Source organism: Rattus rattus, chromosome 7, assembly GCF_011064425.1.
Source record: "Rattus rattus isolate New Zealand chromosome 7, Rrattus_CSIRO_v1, whole genome shotgun sequence".
Classification (NCBI taxonomy): domain Eukaryota; kingdom Metazoa; phylum Chordata; class Mammalia; order Rodentia; family Muridae; genus Rattus; species Rattus rattus.
Window position 1 is genome coordinate 41,164,890 of NC_046160.1, and position 21,768 is coordinate 41,186,657.

Genomic DNA, 21,768 nt, shown 5'->3' on the forward strand with positions numbered 1-21,768 from the left:
GAATTCCAGAAAGCTATGCTGCTAAAAGCTTTTGGAATTATTCAACTGGTGAAATGCAGCCTTGGCCAAAAGAAGACTGCAGCTAGCCCCATCTGTGCTCACTTGGATATACCTATGGTGATTGGACCAATAACCCCTTCACAGATATAGGAAGCCTTGGTCTCCTCAGTTCCCCAACCATGCTCTACAGCATTATGTTGTGTTTTGTTTTCCTCCTCAGATCCATGTCTGAGGAGGAAAGAGCTCAGAGTCAGAGTACAGGCAAAGCTTTAGAACAGTTCCATGGTAAACTCAGATGCTAGGGGCACAGAGTCCCTACTATGAGGAGGCAGCCATATTCCTGGCATCAGAGCCTGTGGGGTCAGAACACATGAGAAAGGCTGTCTCTATGGATATCACTGCAGTGGAACCTGCAGGCTTCATTGAAGCCCTATTGAAAAGCAGGACCACATGCTTGCTAATCCAGTTACATAGAAATGCCCTAGGCTCATTTTTTAGAAGGATTTACTTTGCCTTTATCTTGTATTAGCCATATACTCTTTGTCTCCAAGAACATTGCAATCCATTTTAACTATAATGCATTTAAATACTAATATTTAAAGGATGAATTTCCTGTCCAATTTAACATAAAAATAATAAAAAAGTTTTCTGTCATACCATAAAACAGAGCATCACCTACGACCTCCTAGTAGCAAAGAACCAATTATTGAGCTTGATAATTTCATGATCAAAAGCACTGCAGACAGGAGAGAGTACGGGTTTTATACTTATAAGGAAAGACCTTTTGCTAAAAGAAATATCCCACCCCAGAAATATTGCAGTGTGGCTGCTGTGTCACATGTGCTTCAGTAGGTGGCAGAGGAGAGATTGGCTATGTCTATGCTCAGTGTTCTGACCTGTGATCAGTTCATCTGACCTATGAACATGATTAGTAGCCTAATATTACCTAAAAAATCCTGAGCTTGAGTTGATCATAAATCCTACACCAGGTGGTCCAGACAGGCCACCAGGATGGGGAACAAGATGGCGACTAGAAGAACCCCACCTAGGACTGTGAGCTCTGAAAATGAGCCCAAGACATACAATCCTTGCAAAGCGTCACTCGGGCAGGCTGGGTGAGGCCCAAAATGATCACCAGACCAGGGACATGGGATCTGGATAGGGAGCTAGCTTGAGATGACCACCAGTCTAGTACCACACAGGTATGGGGGATCGACCATTCTCAATAGGACCCTTGTCTGGAATCGTACTGCATGGACACAGCACTACTGAGACTACTCCTGAGATGACCCCAGACACTCAGAGACCCTGAGTGCCACAAAGAGGAGCAAGTGAATTGTGTACAAATGGAACAAAACGAGAAACAGAAGGACGTGGGCACAATAAAGAGGTGGAGTTGGAGACTTGAGATTGATTTGAGTAGTGGGTGATGCCACTTGGGACCATAGTGGAGTCCTGGCCTGGGCTGCCACTGGGGACACATTTGGGTCCATAGCCCTGCAACAGCAGATGTCTGTTACCACCAATGGCCAGGTGGATGTGCCTGGTCTGGCCTCTGCCCAAGGACATGTTGATGTCTGAGGGCAGTACAGAACTGACCCCACCGCTCACCTGGCACCCTGGGAGAGCTGGCCCTGAGGACATGAGAACAGGAGAGCTGAACTGGCCCCTAACAAGCTTCAGCATTTAGGAAAGCATCCCAACATACTGTGGAAGTAGTGTGTGAGCTGCCCAGAGGATACAAACATGGGAGACTTGGCCCTACTACTATCACCCATGTGGGAAAAGTTGTCCCAGTCGCTTGTCTGTCAAGTGGTGACATGGGCTAGGGAGATATGACCCCTTTTACTCCTTACCACCTATAGCAGGAAGGAAACTGAACTGGCCCCAACTGGGTCATGAAAGCAAGAGAGCTGGCCCTGTCCCTCGCCTGCTGCAGCACTAAAGTAGGCCCTGTACCTCACCTGAGTAGCACAGTTGATCCAGCCCTGGACATGGGGGTTGCAGATGAGCTGGCCCCAAGAGCTCAAGTGTGGGTGAGCCAGCTTTACCTCTTGTCTGATGGTCAGTGGCATGAATGTGAGAGAAATGTCTTCCACTCCTTCCTCATCCCTTGGCATCTATGGCAGGTGGGAGAGCTGGCCCTGAGGTCATTAGAATAGAGCTGGCCATGGCCTTCACTGGTTGCAACACTCAGGAGTACAGGCCCTGTATCTCAATTGGGCAGCCGGGTAGACCTGGTCCTGGTGATGGTGGTGGTGATGGTGGTGGTGATGGTGGTGGTGGTGCTGGTGGTGGTGGTGCTGGTGGTGGTGGTGCTGGTGGTGGTGGTGGTGGTGGGTTTCCATTGAGCTGGCTCTGAGAACATGAGAGCAGGAAAGCTGGTGGGTTAACCACCTCAGATACCTCTTAGGCCCAGACCCAAATATCTACTCCATCAATGAACTGCTGGAGTTCAGGAAGGTACTGGTCTTACAGATCCCCAAAACCAGGATCTCCATGACACAGGGCAACAACAGGATGTCAGAGTGGAGTCACAGTGAGAATCCAGTATTGACAGAATAGCAGAAACCAGAGGCCTCATACCACATCAAGGAATCATTGCAATAAACATTTGCAAGCAAAGAAGTATAGACCAAAAAGGTATACTGGAAGACACACTGTGACACACTACAGCTTCCACAATGAGATTTTATTGTCTCTGTTGGGAGAAGGTTGCAAGGTTGGAGGGTAGATATGAGGAAATGGGAATGTGAGTGGGATTTGGGTACGTGATGTGAAATTTATAATGAACCAATAAAAATAAGTAAATAAATAAAATGATAAATTATAAAAGAAAAACAAACCCCCTCATCTAGAGTGTGTGTGTGTGTGTGTGTGTGTGTGTGTGTGTGTGTGTGTGTGTGTGTGTGTGTACATTTCTGTGTACATGTCTGTGTATCTGTGTAGTTCAGAGAACTTGTCCCTGTCATACTTTAGGCACTGGTCCACGTTTGTGACAGGGTCTTCCACAGCCTTGAATCTCTCCCAGTATGGTAGACTGTCTCGTCTGGAAACATGAGGGAACTCCCAGCCTCTGCCTCCCCAGTGCTAGGATTACAAGTGGATACCACCACACTATGCTCTTTACCTAGGTGTTATAGAAGCAAAAGGACCAAGATCTTTGCTTTACCATCTGAGTTGTCTCCTAAGGGTTCCTTTCCAACTCTTTCTAATTTCATGCTCTCATCAGATACTAATCTCTACTTCCCATACACACACGAGCACGTACACCCCACACAAACATACCATTACCCTTCCAAATGGAGTTGGTCACTTTGGCTACTGTGGGACAATGGTTAAATGAGGATAAGAGGCCTTTAAAGAAGCCATTCTGAGATGTTTCTTGTATAGGAACTACTGAACAGGATTTCTTCTATGCCAGTTTCATTTCTCATTTCAACTTGAGTGCCTTACTAACTGCAGGTGAGGATTTCAGTTCCTCTCTCTGGAGAGAAGCTGCCATGCTATTCTCTCACTTTTCAGGCAATTACCTGCTTTTCTCTGGAAAAGCTGAGAAGAGCAAGCTCATGGCAGATACCAACTCACAGAGCTGTCTACTGTGTATCCCACAGAGCCCTTCTCTTGGTTCCTAGTTCTAGTTTAGCTACTGGAGTTGAACAGAATAAATGACCCCGCTTCCATCTAACTATGTATTTAGATTAGTGTCCTAGTCAATTCTGAGTCAAGAATCATCTTTTTCTTAATGTGAATAAAAAAATATTTTAGCTGGAGTGATAGTTTAGCTGCTAACGTGTTAACAGTGTTGAATCCCCAAACACTCCAGTGGTGTATACATGCAATTCCAGATTTGGGGAGAAAAAGCCTCAGGATCCTTGAAACTTATTGGCCAGTCAGTTTAGGCTTCTCACTGAGTTACAAGTACAGTTAGAGATCTTGTCTCAAAAGAAAAGGTAGAAGGCACCTGTAAAATGATAGCTTATAATCTTTACATACATATGCACATATGTGTATGCACACATACACACTCATCAGCACAGATACACACAGTTGTGTGTGTGTATGTGTGTGTGTGTGTGTGTGTGTGTGTGTGTGTGTGTGTGTGTTTATAAGCACATGAATGCTGGAACTGCAAAGTACATACAGTGGTGAGCCACCCAGTGTAGATGCTGGGAACCAGACTCTGATCCTTTGAACAACCAATATAGGCTCTGTGGTTATACAGAAGCATCTCTCCAACCCCTCTACTGTTTAATTTTCATCATCAGTGGACACATCCTAGAATCACACAGGAAGTACATCTTAACAGTAAGATGTTATCTGGTCATCCTATAAATATGTTTGTAAGGGATTACCTTGATTATTATTTGTTTTCAAAACACCAAGACCAGTGTGGGTGGCACTGTTTCTTAGATAGGAGTTCCTGAACTATAGGACAAAGCTAGAGCAATCAAGTAAAGTTCTTGCATTCCCCTCCCTCCCCCGCCCCCTCTCTCTGCCTGTTATTGTCTGTGTACATGATGCTTTAAGTACCTTCTTTGACACCCCTTTCATAATGTACTGGGACATGAAATTGTAAGCCAAATCACTTTCCTCTCTGTGTTGCATTTTGCTTGGGCATTTACTTGTCTCATCAACCCATAGCAATGAATGTAGACCCCATGAGAATATCTATAATATCATTGCTTCAACCTGAAAATAATCCCTGTACCATGACAGCAATGCACAAACCTAAGTTTTTATGTGACCCAAGGCTAACAAGTGTGAGAATATCTGTACCTTTTTGGAAATATTAGGACAGTGTTTCACAGTGCTGTGGACAAAAATCGTTTGACTACTAGAACTGTTGGGTTGTAGACCTGGGACAAAGGGCTGAGGTGCATATTTTACATAGCACAGCAGACCTGGCCTCCACTTTCACTCAGCATCCCTCAGTCCCTACTTGGAATCCTCCACCACTGACCCTGAACTTTCACACCCAAGAGCCTTTTCCCTTATATAATCCAGGCAACAGTCCCTCTCTCCTTTCCCCTCCCTCCCCCCCCCCCGCCCCTCTGCATGTGTTCTTTCTCTTTTTGCCTTCCCCACTCAATGTCTCCCTTCCCATCCTTGGGACCAGTGAACTTGCCCACCTGAGAGCAGTTTCCCAGTAAACCTACTTTTATATTAATCTGGTTTGAATTGGCTCATTTGACAGGCAAAGAAATAACTTATCAAGAATTTCACTTTTTCTGTAGTGTTTTAAAATTCATGGCTGTACTCAGTATTCAAGTTGCATTGTCCAAAGACCCATTTTATCTAAGATGGTGCTCTAGTATTCAATCCATAACAACTTCAGGGTGTAGCTCATCAACATAAGAACGATCTTCATTTTGAATCAGCAGTGGATGACAGGAAACACTGATGGTTGTCAGTTTGAAATTTCAGAAAGATGTTTTGTTTAATACTAAGAATCCAGTGGATCTTTCATGGAAGTTTCAATTACTCTGAGTATTCTTTCTAGAGACACAGTATTGTTTCCACCAGTAGAGGTTTCAGATCCGATAAGTCAGAACCTGGCTCTCATGACCTCTAGATCACACTGTCTTGGATGGTTTTTTGTTTTTTGTTTTTTGTTTTGTTTTGTTTTGTTTTTTGTTTTGTTTTTTTTTGTTTTGCTTTGTTTTGTTTTGTTTTTTAACAGTTGAAAACACCCTGGACCACACAGTTCAGCTCCTGTTTAGGTCACATGATATGTTAGTCATTTTTCTGTCACTGTGATAAAACACCATGAACAAAGCAATTTATAGAAGTAAAAGTTTGTTTGATCTCAAAGTTACAGAGAAATAAGAGTCTATACCATCGAGCCATCAAGCAGGCAAAGCATCCAGAGTAGAAAGCTTGAGAGCTCACATCCCTCTTTATATAAAAAATTAATTATTTTATTTATTTACATCTCAAACATTGCCCCATCTCCTGGTTTCTCCTTTCAGTGTTCTTTGCACCATTCCCCTTTATCTTTGCTTCTGAGAGTGTGTCCACCACACTGGGTATCCCTTCACCCTGGGGCATCAACTTTGCTACAGACAAGGCAGCCTTCTGCTACATGTATGTCAGGGGTGAGCCTGTGTATGCTCTTGGGTTGGGGCTCAGTCTCTGGGAGCTTCCAGGAGTTCAGGTTAGTTGACACTGTTGGTCTTCCTATGGGCTTGCCATCTCCTTCAGTTCCTTCAGTCCTTTCCCTAACTCTTTAATAGGAGTTGCTGAGCTCAGTCGAATGCTTGGCTGTGAGAATCTGCATCTGTCTCAGGCAGCTGTCGGTAGAGCCTCTCAAAGGACAATCATGTTAGGCTCCTGTCTACAAGTACAACATAGCATCAGTAATAGTACCAGGATGTGGTGCCCACCCATGGGATGCATTCCAAGTTGGGCAGGTCATTGGTAGGTCGTTCCTTGAGTTTCTGCTTCATTTTTGTCTGTGCATTACTTTTAGACAGGAACACTTTTAGGTCAAAATCTTTGAAGGTGGGTTGGTGTCCCCACCCCTTCACTGGGAGTCCTGTTTAACTACTGGAGGCGGTCTCTTCAGGTTCCGTCTCCTCACTGTTGGGCATTTCAGCTAAGGTCACACATGTAGATTCCTGGGTGCTTCTCACATCCCAGGTGTACTGGCTGGTTTTGTGTGTCAACATGACACAAACTAGAATTAACACAGAGAAAGGAGTCTCAGTGAGGAAATGCCTCCATGATATCCAGCTGTAAGGCATTTTCTATATGATCAAGGGGGGAGGGCCCAGCCCATAGTGGGTGATGCCACCCCTGGGCTGGAAGTCTTGGATTCTATAAGAAAGCAAGCTGAGTAAACCAGGTGAAGCATGCCAGGAAGTAACATACCTCCATGGCCTCTGCATCAGTTCCTGATTCCTGACCTGCTTGAATTCCAGTCCTGACTTCCTTAGGTAATGAATAGCAATATGGAAGTGTAAGCTGAATAAACCCTTTCCTCCCCACCTTGCTTCTTGGTCATGATGGTTTGTGTAGGAATAGAAATCCTGACTAAGACACCAGGTATCTGGGACTTTCTAGAGGATTCTCCAATCTCCCCATGGCAGCTACATACTTCCATTCATTCTTTTGGCTCTCTGGGCCTCTCTATGTCTCCCCCACCTCCACTCTGTACATGATCCTGCTTCCTTTTCTCCCCTTCCCTCTCCCACACAGGTTCCTCCCTCTTCTATATCCCATGATTACTTTGTTCCCCTTTTTAAGTGGACTCTAAGCAACCCACAGAACCTAAGAAGTCAAACAGGAGGACTTACATCCTTAACAGCAAGCCTGGAGTAGAGTGAACTGGAAGTAATGGCAGGTTCTGTTTGTTTGTTTGTTTTTGTTTGTTTGTTTTATATCCTGGACACAGTTTTCCCTTTGCTGTCCTTCCTTTTCTTCTATAGCCAACCCCACCTTGATCCTCCCTCAAACCCTCACATACCAATCCAGGCGTTTAATCTCAAAACCCATCATAGTGACGCACTGCCTCCTGCAAGGCCATACTTCATAACCATTCCCAAGTGATGCCACCAACTGGGGACCACATGTTTAAAGGCCTGAGACTGAGTGAGGCATTTCATTCAGAACAGCACATATGGAGCCAGTGCAGTGCGGCTGTGCTCAGAGATGGCTTGGAGATGCAGACCTTATGAAACACTTAAACACCAACCAGGATAATTTTGTACTACATGAATTCTACAAAGTACTCACTGAAGAGCCCAGATCTGAGACATTATCTGTTTAAGGAATGTCCTAATAAAGGACATTATCTGTTTAAAGAATCAAGGAGGTGAAGAAGGTGGAGGTGGATTCTGTGTGCATAAAACTCATAGGCTTTAATGCATACCTCACTTTTCACACTGTCATGTGGGAACACAGAGAAATCACAGTCTTGCCTGCAGGGGCTCATGGCTCAGGTTGTCTCCTCATTGTAGAGGATACCCACTCAGCATGAGCTTCAGACTGTCTATTCCCCGGTATGTGTCTCAAATGCCTTCCCCAGGGGACCATGGTGAACCTCAGATGGCCATCATATGGTCATATAGTATGTGTGTAGTTACTGACCCATGTGACTACTGAACTGTCAAGAACCTTGACTTGCATTCATATATACAGCACATTAAATTCCTTACTTTATTTTATCCCATGGCTTTCTCTTGCTCCTCTTTCTCTTTCTCTTCCCTTTTCTCCTCCTCCTCTTCTTTTTTCCATTTTTATGGTAAAGCTATCCTTTGCTTTGAGCTCCTCTTTCTTTGGGCTAGTCTTGGATTGTCAATGAATTGCTCCAAAGGCAGTTTCCTACCAAAAAATGCTGTGTTACTTTTTCTCATTTGTGCCACTTCTAAATGACTACTTTCTAACATAGAGCAGTGTATAGTGGATGACTAACTACATTACTTCTCGTTTTCTTGGTTTTATGTTTTACAGTTTTTGTAATAGAAATACAGAGATTTAAGGGAAAACTCTATCATGGATCCACAGGGAAATTTAACTGTCTAAAAGATGAAGGTTCAACAATATTTTTAAAATTTATTTCTCTCTTGAGTCTTCAAGGTCCAAGTTTATCATCAGTTTTTGTTTTGTTTTGTTTTGTTTTGTTTTTCTTTTAATGATGACATTAGTCCTATTGGAGCAGAACCACTTGGACCATTGCCTATTAGATCCTACCTTGGAAAAGATCTTCAGTATGATGCTTTTAATTTCACTTTGTGATACTCTATATGCTCATTGAAAGATGCCTGGAGTAGCTTTGCACTAATTATGTTCAGATGTCGGCTTTTGAGATTTCCATCTAAGTCTGGAGACTAACAGTTAGCTCTTTCTTGACCATATCATAGTGAGTATCACTTATTTAAATTTAAATATCTGTTTGCATGGATTTTGAGATTTCAAACATTTCCTTTAAAATATGGAAAATATCATCACTGCTGTGTGAAAATAATAACAAACCCAGCACCTAGAGAACAAAATTCCAGAAGAAAAGAAGCGAGAAGATAACATCCCACACAGAACCTTCCTAACACTGTGATCCTTGAGTACAATTCCTCATGTTGTGGTAACTCCTAATCTTAAAATCATTGCTACTTCATAACTGTAGTTTTGCTATTGTTATGAATCATGATGTAAATATCTAAAATGTAGGATGTTTGTTATGTGACCCCTGTGACAAAGCTGTTTGACTCCCCAGAAGAGAGCATTTATGATCCACAGGTTGAGAACCACTACCACAAAGTAGGGAATTCTGCTTGATTGATCTGTGCAGAACAAAGACACAGAGAAGTCCTTTGATATTGCTCTAATTTTTCCAGGACACAACTAAAACCATCAATGTATACCCCAAAATTTAGAGTATTAAGCCCAGGAAAGAAAAGTTTATATTCAAAGGACCATGGCTGAAAGAGATTCTCAGGCTGAAAATCATCCTCATTCCTGTCCTCTGAACAGGCCCTGTGCATGACATTCCCTCTAAGAGTTACAACAATCCTGAGCACAAAGGCATCTCACTACACACAGCCTGAAGGGCGATGCCTTAACCCAGTCCCCCCTCCTGTATCACTGGTCAGGAAATAGATAGTCCATGTGCATATCAGAATGGTAAGGATTATTTAAATATCTTAATGCTATCATTTGATGATCTTATTTAAAAGTGCAAAACTGAAATGATTTTAAGTTTGACTCAAATCCTGAAACCTTCCTAAGTGGATGATATATCTAATCCTTCATAAGCCACCAAATTCTCCATGTAGCCAAAACATATTTGAGGAAGAAAAGCAAGCCTTATGGTGCCATTGATCCTGGTTAGTAAAAAAAAAAACCAAAACACTACAAGATGAGAATTATCAACACAGTATGGGGGGAACAGGCACAGAGATCAAGGAAGCAAATAGAGCACTCCTAAATAAACCTGAGAGGATACGGTCAATGAATTCTATACCAAAGCTCTGAAAAGACCCAATGGGACAAAGAAGTCTTCAAAATATATGGTGTTGGGTAAATCATAGTTCTCCATGCAAAGATATGATGTCTCTATCATCATATGCAAAAATAAAAATCTAAGATGAACAAAAATTAAATGCATGACCAGATATAATAGATCTCCAAGAGGGAGAACATGAAAAGCTCACTGATATGGACCCTGGCAATGATGGTTGCCATACCACGACAGAAAGTCAGGTTGTAGAACGAAAAGTATGTAAATATAGCCAATATCAAATCAAGCTTCCAATGTAGAACAAATGGAACAGTAAAATAAAATATTAGCCTATGGATGAGACAAAATATTTGCAATGGTACCTCTAGGGTTAATATTAGATTCAACCAGATTGTGTAAAATAAATGGCCTGTTTGATGGCTAGAAGACCTGAAAAGAAACTTCTCAAAGAAGATATAATGATGGCCAACAGGTGTAGGAAAAAGGCTGTCAGCTCTGCTACTCAGCAGGGGATGCAGACAAACCACAGTGAGGTGCCATCCTGCACCTGCAAGGGTGGCCACTATAAAACAGTGAAAAGAGAACAGATTGAATTGAAATGTGATAAAAAGGGAATACTTACATATTGTCACCAGGCACTCACACTAGCTCAGCCATTATGAAAAAACACAGACATTTCTAAAGGGCTTAAAAATACAACTCTTGTTTGATGTTGAGGTCCTTGATCCACTTGGACTTAAGCTTTGTACAGGGTGATAAGAATGGATACAATCAAACTAATAGAAGAAAAAGTGGGGAAGCATCTCGAACACATGGACACTGGAGAAAATTTCCTGAACAAAACACCAATGACTTATGCTCTAAGATCAAGAATCGACAAATGGGATCTCATAAAACTGCAAAGCTTCTGTAAGGCAAAGGACACTGTTAGGACAAAATGGCAACCAACAGATTGGGAAAAGATCTTTACCAATCCTACAACTGATAGAGGGCTTATATCTAAAATATACAAAGAACTCAAAAAGTTAGACTTCAAGGAGACAAATAACCCTATTAAAAATGGAGTTCAGAGCTAAACAAAAAAATTCACAGATGAGGAATGCTGAATGGCTGAGAAACACCTAAAGAAATGTTCAACATCTTTAGTCATAAGGGAAATGCAAATCAAAACAGCCCTGAGATTCCACCTTACACCAGTCAGAATGGCTAATATCAAAAACTCCGGTGACAGCAGATGCTGGCAAGGATGTGGAGAAAGAGGAACACTCCTCCATTGTTGGTGGGATTGTAGAATGGTACAACCATTCTAGAAATCAGTCTGGAGCTTCGTCAGAAAATTGGACATTGAACTACCTGAGGACACAGCTATACCTCTCTTGGGCATATACCCAAAAGATGCCCCAACATATAACAAAGACACATGCTCCACTATGTTCATAGCAGCCTTATTTATAATAGCAAGAAGCTGGAAAGAACCCAGATGCCCTTCAACAGAGGAATGGATACAGAAAATGTGGTACATCTACACAATGGAATACTACTCAGCTATCAAAAACAATGACTTTATGAAATTCATAGGCAAATGAGTGGAACTGGAAAATATCATCCTGAGTGAGGTAATCCAATCACAAAAGAACACACATGGTATGCATTCATTTATAAGTGGCTATTAGCCCAAATGCTTGAATTACCCTAGATGCACAGAACACTTGAAACTCAAGAAGGATGACCAAAATGTGAATGCTTCACTCCTTCTTTAAAAGGGGAAGAAGAATACCCTTGGGAGGGAATAGGGAGGCAAAGTTTAGAACAGAGGCAGAAGGAACACCCATTCAGAGCCTACCCCACATGTGGCCCATACATATACAGCCACCAAACTAGATAAGATGGATGAAGCAAAGAAGTGCAGGCTGACAGGAACCAGATGTAGATCTCTCCTGAGAGACACAGCCAGAATACAGCAAATACATAGGCGAATGCCATCATTAAACCACTGAACTGAGAACGGGATCCCCATTGAAGGATTCAGAGAAAGGACTGAAAGAGCTTGAAGGGGCTTGAGACCCCATATGAACAACAATGCCAGCCAACCAGAGCTTCCAGGGACTAAGCCACTACCCAAAGACTATACATGGACTGACCCTGGGCTCCAACTACATAGGTAGCAATGAATAGCTTAGTAACAGCACCAGTGGGAGGGGAAGCCCTTGGTCCTGCTAAGACTGAATCCCCAGTGAATGTGATTGTTGGGGGGAGGGTGGTAATGGGCAGATGATGGGGAGGGGAACACCCAGATAGAAGGGGAGGGGAAGGGATTGGGGGTATGTTGACCGGGAAACAGGGAAAGGGAATAACAATTGAAATGTAAATAAGAAATACCCAAGTTAATAAAGATGGAGGAAAAAAATTCTAAAAAAAAAAAAAAAAATACAACTCTTAGAAAACCCATAATCCTCTGTGTGCATACCAAGAAAAAATGAAATATATCTCAAAAGGGTATCTGCTGTGCGTAGTCTCATTCATTATTGCCAAGATTTGTACATGACCTGAGTATCTAGAAGACAGATGGACAAGGAGACGGTAGTACCCACATGCAGGAGAATACTATACACTGGAAAGTAACTCACAGGCAGAGAGATGCACAGCAATGCTTTGAATCCCAAGGAACAAAAGGGGAACCCACTTCTGCCTGTGAGATTCTCTTCCACTGATCTGTTTTTTTCTAATTTAAAGAATGCCAAGGTACACATTATAAGTAAGAATAACCATTTAAATATATGTATATGTGTAACTTGAAATGTGTATAATTTCCTAATTAGAATATAAATTCCTGAGGGCAAGATTGCATGTAATGCCTTGTTCATATGCTTCTGTACAGCATTACCCAAATCACACATAGTCAATAAAGAGTCTTATTAGAAACTTCCTTAAAGTCTTCCTAATGACTCATACTATGAAATGGTATCAAAACAAGTCCTTTTTTGTAATAGTTCTAAATCAAATTATCTATGCTTAGAAATATTCAAGCATAAAGTCAAATGTGAAAGTCATGTTCGATATAGCAACAAAGCTATTACAAAAAAAAATAAATAAAATGGAGTAGGACAAAAACGCAGCAGGGAATTAAGTCAATTCCGACTCAGGCTATGATAGAAGACAAGGTAGTTACTAACATTATCATAAGAAATACTTGAAACAGGACAGCACATCTGCAGCATTTTTAATCTGAGAAAATAACTTCTATACAGTGTGTAGATGTAGCTAAGGCCATATTTACAGAGAAGGACCCAGTAACAAATTAAAACAAACCCCCAAAATAATTGCGTGAGTAAAAGGACAAATTGTACCTGTCCCGACACGAACCAGGCAGAGGTGTCAGAGGTAGTACACGCACCCTCAGGTGTTAACATATTTCAAAAATGTACTTCTGAAAATGTCATGCAAAAGTGAGAAGCAGTGAGAACTAGGAGCTGCTCAGATATTTACAGTCAATACATAATATAAGTAACTTAAGAAAACTGCGCAGCTTGAGCAGGGTCTTTCAAAGCACACCCAGAAAGACCCAAGTATCACCTCTCATTTTTATGCCATTGTCCTTAGGTGCTACTGTGTTTCTGCAAGCAGCTGGTGAAGGTGGAGCACAGAGACTCTCTCATTTCTGGTCATCAGTGAGTGACACTGGGAAAAGAAGTAATGCCAAGTGTGCATATCTTTAATAGTGTACTTAATAACCAATTTTGGCCATTCCTGAGATGTGCTGACAGGTGTTTGGAGAGCTGATACTCCCATCACTCGGAGGGCTCCTGGCACTGGCACACAGAGCAGGATGGGGCTATCCTGGGCCAGCTGTGGAGGAGGCAATGGGAGCATTTAAAGTTTCTCCTGCTTGTGGTATAAATGGCCTGAGAGAGCAAAGAGTATTGGGGGTATTTAGAGGCTGGTGGTGGGGTTTTCTCAGTTCAGTGACTGCTAATGTATGGGAATGGGTTACTTTGTCTTTCAGAGATTGGAAGTCAAAACAACCAGGAAGAAACATTAATTATACTTCCTGTTATGTTCACTGTCACAGAAGTTTAGTAAGTGCTGGTGGACCTAAGTGAGTGAAGCAAGCACTGACGACCAAAAGGAGGATAATTGCCTGACCTATCAAGTCAGGTCTTTTCTCATTAACCCTCTGAAGATTTGAAAACTGAAAAAAAAAACCAAAACCAAAACCACTGGGAAGTTTTCTGCTTCTGTCACTTCCAGCCCTGTGTACATGGCTTCTGTCTGTGTAGAGTCCACTATACTCTTCTGTATGCTCACCTCCTCACTAGAAAGTCCTCTTTGGATATTTGTGATATAATAGTTATTGCTTTTAGGTTTTTTATTTCTCTTAAGAATAACTCTTCCAAGTAGTCACCATTCCTTCTTTAGTTTCTGTTCTCTCCTCTGGCCATTTCATGATTTTGTCAGTTACCCTAATATCCTTCCATCTCAACCTCTATAACCCTGTAGTCACTTATTCCCGTCCCTGCAGGGATTTGTCTATATAAGTATCACTGAATGGACTCCTTTGCTTGCATTCTGCATTATTAGGTACATCCTGTTCCTACCTGAGGCCATCCTGTTGGTGCTCAGGGCAAGCAATCTCATAGTCTGCAAAATGGTGCATGAACACCCACAGGCAGATGTTTGCCAGTGGGAGACCTGGGGCATATCTGTTGTCCTTTGCTTTCCTAACATAGAGTCCCAAGAAACAGTTCGTTCTGCTGTATGAACAGATCGGAAATTACAAGCAATGCATGCACATGCTTATGGAGGCAGGGGTATCAGAGAAAAACTGAACATGAGAGCACACAAACCAACAAACCAACCAACATTTAATAGCCTTGATGGGCCTACATCGAAAGGAGTAAAGCTGTGCGTATTTTTAGAGTTTTGCATCTTTCTGGAGCTTCTGAGGATGTAGATAAAATGAAAGATTGACTTAGGAAAAAACTGAAAGGGATGAAAAGGAGCGATGACTTAAATAACCACTGAAAAGGGAAGAAAGGATCTGAAAGAAGCTAATTAGTATAAAATGAATGGGTGCAGCTTAGAATAATAGAGACATAGAGGGAATTATCTCTAATGTTCAGATAATTGGTGTCAAGTTCCAAGATTTTAAGTTACCTCACCAATCATCTGAAAACTGTGTGTGAATATCAGAAGTCAACCTTCATCATCATCCTTTCCTCTCTCATCATCTCTCATCTCTCATCTCTCTCTCTCTCTCTCTCTCTCTCTCCATGACTGTCCTAGAACTCTCTATGTGTAGAGCACACTGACCTTAAACTTACAAAGATCTACCTGCCTCTACCTTTGCCTCCTGTGTCCTGGAGTTAAAGGCAAGCTCCATTACATCCAGCTCCCACCATTTTTTGAAGGTAGATTCTCTCACTAATATATGGAGCTTGCCACGCAAGAAAGGTTGACGGGCTAGAAAAGTCCAGGATCACCTGTTTTCACCTCTCCACTGGGATTACAAGAGTGAACCATGGTGGTTGCCTTTTAATGTGAGTTCTATAGGTTGAACGTAGGTCCTTATGCTTATATAGCAAACACTTTCGTAAATGAGCTATCTCTTCAGACCAGAAACCTCTTGTTTAAAAGAATGTCCTGTAGTAAGAAAGAAATCTACCAGGGTTATCTTTGATTCTGTGAGGATTCCGTCTTCTATTGTAGCATCTGATGTCACACTATAGATGATGTCCAAGTGAGCACCCACCAGGAGGATGAGAAGAGTCATTTAACCATTCCAGATGTGACAGATTGAGATGATTAAATGTCTCTCGTGTGGATGAGAACATTTGAAGGAGCATTGCATCTAACCTGAAGCTCTGGTTTCTGGACAAGGTTAAGTCGTTACCTGGCCCTCAGTGTATAAAGTTTCTCTTGAATATTGAGCCTAAACGAACAGCAGACAATTAAAAACAAATTAAAAGAGCAGTGTGGAAATAAAAGGGCATTTTAAGTATAAAATCTCACTTCCTCTTAGTTAAAAAAAGAAGGGCAAACCTAGTACATATCTCTTTTGGTCAGACATGAACTTTTATTATCCTGCCCCCACACATCCCTGCAGCTCATTTGAGAGCTTTTATCTAGTTTTTGTTTGCTTTTGCTAAATCTTGAGGAACTAAAAGTGGACTTTGTAGTAAGGGATGACCTCTGTGTCTATAGGTAGAATCAGGACACTGTAGCAATCTTACTAGAGGTCTATGGCATGTTTAGACCTCCTTCTTCCTTTTCATGGGTTAACTTCCTGTTCCAGGCTTCTTCATGGTCTGACCCTGGAGTGTTGCCTTATCTACCTAGCCTGTTCCATCTCCTATCAGTCATTAGGAAGCTTATGGCTTTCCTGTCCCACACAAACTTCAACTCCCAACTCTAAAGCTCACTGCCTACCTCTTCCTCCTCTTCATGTTGGGAAGGGGTGGCTTCCAGCCTCCTTATTCCCATCTCAGCCTCCAGAGAACTGCAACTTCTCTAGATCCTGGTTGAACTAACTCCCAGCACTGATTCTAAAGCTTTTTCTGCAGACCTGGCTGGTCTGGCTATGGGAGACCTTTTTTTAGGACTCTGTAGTGAACCAAGGTCACTGGTGTCTGATCCCAGTGTCTGAATGGTTCAGATGAGGCCAGGGTGATGCTTGCTCCAGGATTTCTAAGTTCTTTATCAGCATTCCAGAACCAGGACTGCACAAAGGACTTGTTTTTAGTTTGTCTCTGTATCCTGGGAGCCTACCAACTCTACCCACCCTACCTCTTCCTTCTATGTTATCTTGGCAGCTGGGATGTATTCATGTGCTTCAAGAGTACAAAACAAGACACTGTCAGAAGTGGGCAGTGCAGGAGAAAGAATTTGCTTTCATATGCCTTCCAAGATCAATAGAGACATGGGTGTGGCCTCCCCCACCTGCATTTGAAGTAGATGCTGGTCACAGCCAGGCTGTCAACAGCCGGATAGCCTTTTAGGCCCCCAAGGCCTGGCTTCTTGACTGGGCATCTCTCATTTCCCACTCCTGTCTCACCAGGTGGCTAGGGAAGGTCTAGTCAGCAAAGCACATCAGGAAATGGGTATTTTTAAACTATGATGTCAGTTGTAAAAAATAAATAACTTGTTGGAGTCATGCTCTGTACAGGAGATTCAGGTCATGTCTGCTATGTGAAATTCTAGAAGGAAGCATGGCATCCTTCATTATTGTTTTGCCTTAAGGAAGGAAGATATTATAAAGAAAAGAAAAATGCTGGGAGATGTCTCAGTTACTAATGCCTGCAGTGCAAAAGGACCTGAATTCAGAGCCCCATAACCAATGTAAAAAACCTGGTGTAGTGGCATACCCTACAGTTCCACTTTGAGGGAGGCAGAAACAGGAGGAACCCTGAGTTTAAGAGCCATGTTTTCTGGTTAAATTGTTGTGCTCTATCTAGCCTATGAGAGATCTGGTCCCAAAGAAAGTGGATAGTATTACCAAGGATAATGTTTGTATTTGTCCTTTGACCATTGGCATACATATCATGCCCGTACACATGTAAAAGAGAGAGAGAGAGAGAGAGAGAGAGAGAGAGAGAGAGAGAGAGAGAGAAACATTCAAACACAGAACTCTTTCTGTATACACACACACACACACACACACAAAGATGGAAGCAAAAGGGAAAGGCTTAAGGTAAAGTGTAAGTTTACCAAAACATAAAGAAATAAAAAAAAGCCACCTCCTGGAAATACATTATTTCTTACAGGCAAACTTAGCAAGCAAAACCAGTTGGTTCAAGTCTCCCAAAGCAGGGTAGGCTGAGCAGCAGATGCTGTGAGTGCCTCTCGACAGGATTACAACCTCACAGGTTCTCAGTTCTCAGTTGCTCTGTGGACCTGCTGTCTCTAGGCCCTGCCACACTCTCCTCCAAGACTGATCCTGAGTCCCAGCAGTGTTCTGCAGCCTTCTAGAAAGCGGTGTCCCCAGGAGAGAGGTGCAGAGCAGGGACAGATGGGCTCTAAAAGGAAGGAATTACCTGACCAAGTCACAATTATTACAGGTCTCTGGGTTCATTGTCAGTCAGAGTGGCAGTTGAAGGCACAGCAGCTGGGACAGATGGCTTATCTCCAGCTAGTGTGCTAATGGGATCTCAGCCAACTCAAATCTTTTCTTCCCTCTGGAAAGAAATAGAAAAAGAAAAGACTCAAACAGTTGTCAATTAGTCAGCGTTAAAGGGGAGGAAGCATCATTTCTACAAAAGGCTTCATTTGTCTGCTTGCTTCTAATCCCCACTTGCAGTTTTTTAAAGCAAAGATTTTGTTTATTTATTGTGACTTCAAACATGTTTTGGGTGGAACGTTCAACCTAGAATACATCCCATGCCAAATCTTTGTTCTATGTTAGCTTACAACACAGCCTTCTCACAACTGGACCATTTTAATCAAGTGGCAAGCATTTTAATTAGCCAAGACTTCTCCCCCTTCCACTACCCCAAGCTGTGATTTGCAGTGCATTCTGTTACACAGTGCGTAGTATCAAAACAAGAAAGGGTTGGTATTTCTAGTCAGGACAAACCCCAAGTAAGTGCACCACATAGACCTGGCTTAAAAAGACCAGGAAGAAGAATCATTTCAAACATTCACATCTTCAGGTGCCATGCCATGCCCAGAGGGCAGCCTTCACTGTATGATGGGAACTGAAGCCCACAGTATGGACAGACAGCAGCCCTGGCTCAAGGGATATGTAAACACACTTGCATAATGGCGGGTAACCAGGAAGTGTCGCCCTGTAGTGCTTGTCACCTGACAAGCAATGCTGGATTTACAGAAATTTAAATTATGGCTACATTTTCACTCCATCTCAGTTACTAATAGCAGTGAGATCTGAAGGGTTCATTCGTAAGTTTTAGGTTTTATCCTTTTGAAAATCATAAATTTCGGTGTCTCTGGCTGGTAAGAGTGTGTGTCATGAGCTCAATGTGATAACAGTGGCATGACTGTACCACAGGAACAGGTAAGATATTTTTCTATCCCTACCCATCTGAACTCTTTCTCAAATAATCCCCTATATGCATGAAGATATACCTTTCTATTAATGGCAAAGTAATGAAAATGGGTCCTATTCCTTTTCTGTCTCCTTCACTTTGATTTTGAATAAAATGGTGACATTCCTTTGCATCCACCTTTTCAATGGATACACGTGCTTCCTCCTTGTCACGGTCATTTTGGTGTTTGGGACACTGCACTGTGATTACATCAGGACTCCACAGTAGTCAAGCCCCTACCTGGGGTTCATATATCCCATTCTCTACTCCCACACATTTGCTTTTGTTTAAGGGTCTCCAGCTGAAAGAACTAGAATGACTATCCATTGGCCTGTGGAACTCTCAGGAAGATGGCCTTTGTCCTCCTTTCCCAGGGCTCCCTCACTCCATCTTCCTTGGGATCATCCTCCAGAAGATACACCTCTCTGGCTTGGGCTTTGCGCATGCCATCCTCTGCTTGCCAAATTCTTTATTCTCTCAGAACCTCATATGAGCAGCCTTAGCTTGCATTGTCTCATGGAAATGTCTTTTTCCCATGTGGCAAAACAGGAAAATCACATGACAACTACACATTCCAAGAGTATTTTTAAAATTTTCTCTTGTGCAAGACTTAACTTAGGGAAGTGCCCTCACTTAGTGAGCGCATGACCTTTCCCTTTCTGTTGTTCAACTGCTCACATCTGCCCCCTTTACCTCTCTCTTTTTCACGGGGTCCACAGTTCCCTGTGAGATTGATGGGAAACATTTTCATTCAATGCTGTTATAGGTGTCATATGATTGACTTCTGGGATCTCAATCATTTCTCCTCAAATTGTGCAATTCCAGTCTTTTTCTCTACCGTCCCACCAACTATAAATGAACACATATATTATGGATGTATATAAATGTGTGTGCATGCTCCATGGTTAATTACTGACTTTGAAATTATACATTTACGCAGCTTTTCTACTCTCCGGTCCTAGTGACAACAGGGATTATGGGGCTGACTCAGCTTTCTACAATAAATTATTTATTTCCGTTGTCTCTTCTCAATTTAGATCATATTTACAGGCAGAAATAACTACTACTTAACTGCTTTTAATTTTTAGACCACTCATAGAGACATTCTGGTATATAAGTGGCTGTACAATGTCACCAACTTAGTGAGTCTGAGGGTAAGTATAGATCTCTGAAACCATGACCACCATCAACTCATGCACATGCCTATACTTTCCCAAGGTTTGTTCTACCCCATTAGTATTACTGTTTTGCTTTTGGTAGTTATGATAGTCATAACAATAAGCATTATATTTATTCTCTTAATAAAATTCTAGTACATTAAAGCACTGTTAGCAAGTAGACTCTATTTATTGCTAATATTTTTTTTTCGGAGCTGGGGACCGAACCCAGGGCCTTGCGCTTACTAGACAAGTGCTCTACCACTGAGCTAAATCCCCAACCCCTTATTGCTAATATTTTAAGGAGATGCTTTGACAGTTACCATGTCTCTCTATGTTCACCATAATTGGCTCAGAGAAAGACAAGTGTCCCATTTCTGGGTGAAGTGGGGTGGTAGGTGTTGAACAATAGTTGAGTGGTCTTAATATGTCATGATGTGTCACTATGGAGGTTAAGGGTTGCCACCCACTACTGCACAAGAAGACCAACCATCACAAAGAAGGGACAATCATCACATGATGAGGCCCGGCCCAAACCTAACATCTGTTTTAAAAACATTTAAAAGATCACACTTTTAATTGTGGGTCATGTGTGTGAGTGCGTGTGCACAAGCGCATAAGCATGCAGTTCCTGTGGATACCAGAAGAGGGCGTGTGGTACCCTGGAGCTGGAGTTACAAATGGTTGTTACATTCCAGATGTTGAGTGGAGAGTCTCTCCAAAGATAGTGTATACTTGTAACTGGTAACCAGTCCCTCCAGTACGAGAAAGTATTCTGACTGGGAATGAGGGTTAAAGCTGAGAGCTCAGTTATCTGTGGTGCGGCTGAGTCCATCATTCTCTCACACGATGCTGCAGCTGTTTGCTCTAAGTTCAGTGTTGTGTCTCTATTTCCCTGGAGACTGAGCTTTGTAACACCATTCCCAGAAGAATTCATTTGACAGGAGGAGTATCTGGACAGAGTTTGAGATACTGCTTAGGACTTCGTTGCTGATATGAAATATAATTCTAAACCCAAAATTACAAGCGATAAGAGTTTGGCAGCATCCCAGCAAATACCACTTAGTACTTCCACATGGTTATGGATTGCATGCAAGTTCTGTCCAGCATGCACATGCCTAATGGCCATTCATTTCCTCTCTGTGAAGAGAGACCATGCTGTGTGTAAAGTGAGGCTGCAAAGACAGTCACACTTGTCATCTCCTGTGCTGCCAAGCTTTCTTGCACAGTGTTCTGAAGACCCCAATCCTGGACACTCCCTGGTGATTTCCTCATTATCTCTTCTCTGTCCGGAGGCAAGCATCATCCCTCCACTAACCGAAGAACAAGAGATAGTGCCACCAAAATAGCCTTCATTCTCTGTGACCAAATAATTAACTATTGTAGCAACAGAGGGGTCATTTCACTCTCCTCTCCTCTATCTCCATGGCCCAACTTAGAGCCAAGAATGTTTAAAATAATGAAGTTGGACCATGCTCACTGTCACATGTGAACACAGTGCTGTGGAAGTTATGTGGTTTAGAAAGTTAACAAAAGTCATCAAGTCTGTCTGTACTGTCCCACACTAACACTCTGGAGTCACAGACATCAAAGTAAGAGGAACTGCTGGGAAGAG

At 42.3% G+C, this 21,768-nt stretch overlaps 1 pseudogene; it reads left to right on the forward strand.

Moving 5' to 3' along the window:
- The first annotated feature begins 800 nt into the window (after positions 1 to 800).
- LOC116906471 lies at positions 801 to 944 on the forward strand (annotated as a pseudogene).
- Positions 945 to 21,768: the final 20,824 nt, after the last annotated feature.